General features: G+C 44.0%; 1 pseudogene; it reads right to left on the bottom strand.

Moving 5' to 3' along the window:
• Positions 1 to 206: 206 nt before the first annotated feature.
• Positions 207 to 3,174, bottom strand: LOC142437128 (adenosylhomocysteinase pseudogene; annotated as a pseudogene).
• Between the last annotated feature and the right edge of the window lie 3,614 nt (positions 3,175 to 6,788).

Genomic DNA, 6,788 nt, shown 5'->3' with positions numbered 1-6,788 from the left:
CAGTGCATGAACTTTGACCAGGTGGCCAACTTCCAGCCTGAAGACCAAACAAGCAGTTTCAAGAGCCCCAAGCTCATGACTCCCTATAGGTGCCCCCTTCGTATCTCTCTTCTTCCGGAGCAGGGCTATGGGAGTGAGTTCTCAGTGCCCCTTGCCACACTTAGAGCACTATGAGGGACACAGCAAGGACCAATTGCAGACCAATCTCAAATCAGCACACTTGTTCTTGGAGAGGAGAACTGGAGGCTGGGCAAGGAAGCCAGTTGGAAGGCAAGGGTTTCGTAAAGGTGGTGGTCAAGTTTGAAGGGCATCAGTGGGCATGCCCAGGTACTGGGTATGGTAAACGGCAAAGAAGCTGAACACATCTCACATCTTTTGGCTTCCCTATTGCTATGAAGAAGGAGTAAGACATGACTCCATGCTCCAGACTTGTCTATTTTCACACCAACCATTCCTCCCATAAAACTCTATTTCTATTCTAGGTTCAATAATTGATTTTCAGGATCACACAGAATTCATAGTAATACAAGTAAGGGGGTTTGTTAGGGAAGTTAATAGGTTACCACAAATCAGGATCAGCAAGTAGTAAGGATACAATCATGTTCTTCTCCTCAGCCAGCCTGCAAGTCTCTCTCCGGTCCTCAGTCACTCAGTTGCTTGGTCTCTTGGCCTTTGTCTCCATAGACCAGCACGCCAGCTCACCAGTCTCTCTGTGTCATAGTTCCACAGTCTTGAGGCACATAAGGAGAAGGTTCCCCATAGTTTGGGGGCTGCTTCTCTAAGCCTCTGAGCCACCGTCTCTGATGTATCTGGTCTTGGTGGCCTCCACCACTTCAGACAGAGTTCTCATGACAGGCCCTTCCCAATGATCTTGCTGATTTTCTCTATGTCCCAGATGGCTCGTACATGTTGCAGGTCCAGATAAAAGAAGACCACTACAATGTCCAATTAGAATTATTGAAGTCTTTTTTTTTCTTTTTTTAAATCAGGCTAACCTGGGCTGCAGTGGGGGATGTTCAAAAGAAACTTTCCATCAGGCTGCTGTCCTGTCTTCCCAGGCCGACCCTCTTATATTATTCAGGGAGGTTAGAATACAGAAAGCAGAAGAAAAAACACGTTAAAATACATATTTCACTAAGTGGCATTGACAGAAGTAAAACAAAAGTATTTTTAGGTAAAGTTTCAGGTGCCTTTGTTTATGACCCTAGCTGGGGTGGGAAATGAACCCTCCATCCCTGGGAGAAAGACTCAAAGTTCTCTTGATAGGGAGAGAGAGTGGCATTAGGAAGGTTGAGAACCACTGCTCTAAGGGAACTTACAAACCTGAATTCCATTGTGATGTTAAAACATTGCCTCAGGCCAAGCAGAAGGGGGGCGGGGGAAGATGCCCTCAAGGAAAAGTGTTCTTGTGACAGTTCTGCTTAAATGTAGTGATGTGAGCTAGTCTATTTCAATATACCAAAGAATGCCTATGATAGAGGTATGATTTGTTTTTCAGCCCACCATATCCCCAAGGAAAATAAAGGATCGTGTCTTAAGTCCCGCCCTCTACTAAAGCTCCAAAAACTCACTGCCATGGTTTAAAGCCGACTCATTGCAACCCTACGGGACAGAGTGAACTGCCCCCGTGGGTTTTTGAGACTGGAATTGATGGTGGAAATAGAAAGCCCTGTCTTTCTCCTACGGAGCAGCTGCTGGTTTCAAACTGCTGACCTTGTGGTTACCAGCCCAAGGAGTAACCAACCCCTACACCACCTGGGCTCTGCTACTCATGTGATCTTAACAATGCCTCCTAGGAAACAAAGGGTGTGACTGGGCTCACACCCTCTATTAAGATAAGGATTTAATCTCACTATCATTCTGTAAAACAGAACTCCCTTCAAAATGGGATCATAGCCACAGGCATAGAACCTCGAATTACAACCCATTGCATAAGGAATTATGGCTTGAAAGGACATATTTATGGACAATTTATCTCTGGGCCTACTGCCTAGATGGTTTGATCAGCTTCAAGTTCAGCTCATCCAGGTGGGCTTCAGCCACTGCCTCTTGGCTTCAGCTTCTTGGGCAGGAAGGAGCCTTTGCTGGGATACTTTTCTGGGTGGGTCCAAAGTTCTATCTGCACCAGCACCTGGTTGGTGAAGGAGCTGCTCATCACAAAGCTAGTGGGGTTCATGGTGCTGTCCAGGTTTCCCGTCACCTCTCAACCAGGAGGAGGATGTAGTGCGTGTTCTTCACCCATTCCACAGAGTTCTCATGAAGTCACTTGACATCCGTCTTGACATCAAAGTGTCCAATGTTGTAGACAGCAACATCTTTGCTCAAAGTGCTGAATGATACTGACATAACCTGTAGTGGTAAGAAAGAGGTTGCCCTCCGGAGAGCCCTCTTCCATGGTGGTTTCCTCATAGCCCTCCAGAGTGGCCCACAGCATGCTGATGGGGTCAAAGCCTGTGTTGATGACCTGACCCAAAAGCTCTCAGGGGGCACAACCTTGCCCATGTCACTATAACCTGCTACTACTGTCACCTTGTCCATAATCATCACGTCTGTGGCTCACTTGATGCCAGCTATGAGGGACTCATGACAGCCACAGAAGCTGTCAAATTTGCTCTTGGTGGCAGTCTTTGATGCCGATGGTAGGCCCCTTTGGGATCCCATTGGCCTTCATCTGGTATAGGTTGTGGACTCCAGTCCTGGTCTCCTCAGAGGTGCCTCAAATGCCCAGAAGGAGCTGCAGGCATTTGGCGTGAATAAGGTTGATGAGGTTCACTGCCATTGTCCAGAATCATGTTGAGGAGCCCCACCTTGTTTGAAGTACAAAGTTTGCTTGATACAACACAGGTAGTCCTCATCTGTTTAGTTCATCCAGGCATAAAGTGGAATTTCCGGCTTGGCAATGGAAGCCGTTTTATGGTCCTGGGTGGAAAAGATGTTTCAGCTGGACCACTGCCCCTCAGATCCCAGGGCAATGAAGGTCTCGATGAGGACAGCTGTCTTCACAGTCATGTACAGGCATCCAGAAATATGGGTGCCCTTCAGTGGCTTGGAGGCTTGGAGCATCTCCTAGATTCACACCAGGCCCAGCATTTCATTCTCTGCAGTGTTGAGGGACTTGCATCCCCTGAAGGCCCTGCTGACGTCAGTAGCTTTGTAGGGCAGTTTCTCCCCCATGCAATCAGTGGTTCAACAAAGAAGGGCAAGGGTGAAGGGGGCCAGGATTTGAGCTGGAGAGAGACACTAGGTGGGCAGCACCAGACAGGGTTACAATTGTCTATTAGTGATGAAATATACACAGTATGAATCTAGGAAAATTAGAAGTTATAAAAAATGAAGTAGAATACTTAAAGATAGATATTCTACATATTATTGAGCTGCTAATATGATGGGAGTGAAAAATTTGAGAGGCATGGCATAATATTCATCACCAAAGAGAATATTTCAAGATCTTTCTTGAAGTACAATGCCTCTATGATAGAATAATAGCTACACAAATTCAAAGAAACCCAGTTAATATAACAATTATTCAAATTTATACACAAACCACTAAAGCTAACGATGAAGAAATTGAACAATTCTACCAACTTCTTCAGTCTGCAAATGCCTCCCTTGAGGACATTGCTCAAACCTGCCATCAAGAAGCATTGATAATTACTGTTGATTGGAATGTGAATGTTGGAAACAAAGGTGGAAGAACAGAAGTTCGAAAATATGATCTTGGTGCTGGAAACAAAGCTGGGAATCACATGACACAAGTGTGCAAGACCAGTGACTTAGTCGTTGCAGACACCTTTCTTCCACAACAGAAATGATGATTACACTCGTTGAATTTGCCAGATGGAATACACAGAAATCATATTGGCTATTTCTATTGGAAGAGTTCATGGAGATGCTCAATAACAGCAGCATTATCAGGGTAGCAATGATGAAACATACAACTTTCCTCTAGTTCCTAAATGCTTCCTCCCCCAACTATCATGATCCCAATTCTACCTTACAAATCTGGCTAGACCAAGGGATGTACACTAGTACAGATAGGAACTGGAAACACAGGGAATCCAGGACAGACAATCCCTTCAGGAACAGTGGCGAGGGTGGCGATACCAGGAGGGTGGAGGGAAGGTGGGATAGAAAGGGGGAACCAATTACAAGGATCTACATATAACCTCCTCTCTGGGGGATGGTCAACAGAAAAGTCGGTGAAGAGAGACATCAGACAGTGTAAGACATGACAAAATAATAATAATAATTTATAAATTATCAAGGGTTCATGAGGGAGGGGTGAGTGGGGAGGGAGGGGGAAAATGAGGAGCTGATACCAAGGGCTCAAGCAGAAAGCAAATATTTTGAGAATGATGACAGCAGCAAATGTACAAACGTGCTTGACACGATGGATGTAGGGATTGTGATGAGAGTTGCATGAGCCCCCAATAAGTTGATTTAAAAGAAAAAAAAAAGCTAGGCAGAAAACGTCAAAGGGCAGCTCAAGGAGACAATGACATGTGTAAGGCCTGGAACTCGAAAATCCCAAAAGAAGAACACACTGAGCATGTATCAAACTGAAATACCTGACGAAAACCATTGAAGCCTCATGTTTCAATACTGAAAGATTCTATGGGCCAAACAGTGACCCATGCAGGAAGCGTCAAAAGAAGATGGAAGGAGTACACAGAATCACTGTCCCCAAAAGAGTCGCTCAGCATTCAACCATCTCAAGAAGTAGCATATAATCAAGAACAGATGGTACCGAAGGAAGAAGTCCAAGCTGTGCTGAAGGCATTGTTGAAAACCAGGGACTGATAGCAGACCAGTTGAAATGTTTCCACAGGCTGACGGAGCACTGGAAGCACTCGCTGTGCTAAGAAGTCTGAGCTAGCCACCTGCTCAACGACTGGAAGAGATCCATATTTTTCCTCATTCCTTAGAAAGGTGGTCCAACAGAATTTGGAAATTATCAAACAATATTGATATCACAAGTGAGTAAAATTTTTGCTTAAGAGCATTTAAAAACGGTTGTAGTAACAGGGTACTGCCAGAAATTCAAGCCGGATTCAGAAGAGGATGTGGAATCAGAGATGTCATTGCTGATGTTAGATGGATCTTGACTACAAGCAGAGCATTCTAGAAAGAGATTTACTTGTGTTTTATTGACTGTGCAGAGACTGTGTGAATTAAAACAAACTATGGCTAGCTTTAAGAGGAATGTGAATTCCAGAACACATCATTGGGCTCATGCGGACTCTATGTGGGCCAAATGGCAGATGTGTGAACAGAACAAGGGCAAAATACTGAAAGTACCATGTTTTAAAACCAGGAGAGATGTGCCAGAGGGTCGTATGCTCTCACCAGACTGATCCACCCTGTATGCTGAGAAATAATCTGAGAAGTTGGACTCTATACAGGAGGACGGCACAGTCTTAGGATTGTGGACAGGCACAATTACAGCTACTTACACGTACATGACACCACCTTGCTTGCTGAGAGCAAGCTTGAAGCACTTTCTGATGAGGCTCAAGGATTGTAGCCACCAGTGCGGATTACAACTAAATGCAAAGAAGACCAAAATCCTCACAACTGGGCCAACAGGTAACATCATGATAAGCAGAGAAAAGACAGAAGTTGTCAAAGATTTCCTTTCTTGGCTCCACAATCAGTGTTCATGAAAATGGCCATCAAGGAATCAACAATGCAGATCTGCTGCAAAGACCTTTTTAAAGTGTAAAGGAGCAACGATTTCACTTTGAGGATTAAAGTACGCCTGACTCAAGTCATGGAATTTATCTCACATGCATGTGAAATTTGGTCATTAAATAAGGAAGACCATTGAAGAATTGATGGTGTGAGTAAAAAAAATTGAATTGTGCATTTGCATTGTAGTATGGGTAAATACTGAACTATTGAAAGTACCAAGGACGTCCAGAAGAGCAGACACATCTGCTTGGAAGAAACACAGCCAGAATGCTTTCTTGAAGTGAGGGTGACAAGACTATGGCTCACATACTTTAGATATGCTAACAGGGGAGACCAATTCCTGGAAATGGGCATCATGGCTGGTAAAGAGTCAACAAAAAAGAGGAAGTCAGAGAGAGCGATTGACGTAGTCACTGCGGCAGTGACGTCAAATATAACACTTGTGAGGCTGGTGCGGAATTGCCTTCTGCTGTACATAACAAGGTAACCATGAGCGGGAATCGGCTGATGGCACTTAATGCCAACAGCAACAGCAACACAACACTACTTACCGAGGAGTCCTGGTCGTGCTAGACTGTTAACCACAAGGCCTTTGGTTCAAACCTACCAGCAGCTCTGCAGAAAGATGAAGCTGTCTGCTCCCGCAAAGGTTTATAGGCTTGATACACCCATGGAAAGTGATGTGGCACTACTGCAAACAACTGAGAATAGAAATTCTATGATCTGCCGATCTTTCTGTTGGGCATATATTCTACAGAAATAATAAACAAATAGTCATAACATGAACAGACATATGCACACTCATGTCTATAGCAGCATTGTTTACAATATCAAGAAGATGGAACAACTTAAATGCTCATCAGTAGAATGGATAAAGAAATTCTGGTACATACACACAATGGAATACTATGCATCTCTGTGTTAGTCTGGGTGGACTAGAGATACCAGTTTATAGACGTTCATATGTGTATAACAAATGATATAACAAAATGTTCTTTATATAAAAAAGCATTTTTTACATTGAGAAAACATCCCAGCTCAGTCCAGATCAAGTTCATAAGTCCGATATTAGTCCATATGTTTGTTTCATACCAGTC

Source organism: Tenrec ecaudatus, chromosome 1 (genome assembly GCF_050624435.1).
Source record: "Tenrec ecaudatus isolate mTenEca1 chromosome 1, mTenEca1.hap1, whole genome shotgun sequence".
NCBI lineage: Eukaryota > Metazoa > Chordata > Mammalia > Afrosoricida > Tenrecidae > Tenrec > Tenrec ecaudatus.
Note: the sequence above shows the minus strand (reverse complement) of the source record. Positions and strands in the feature narration are given on the sequence as shown.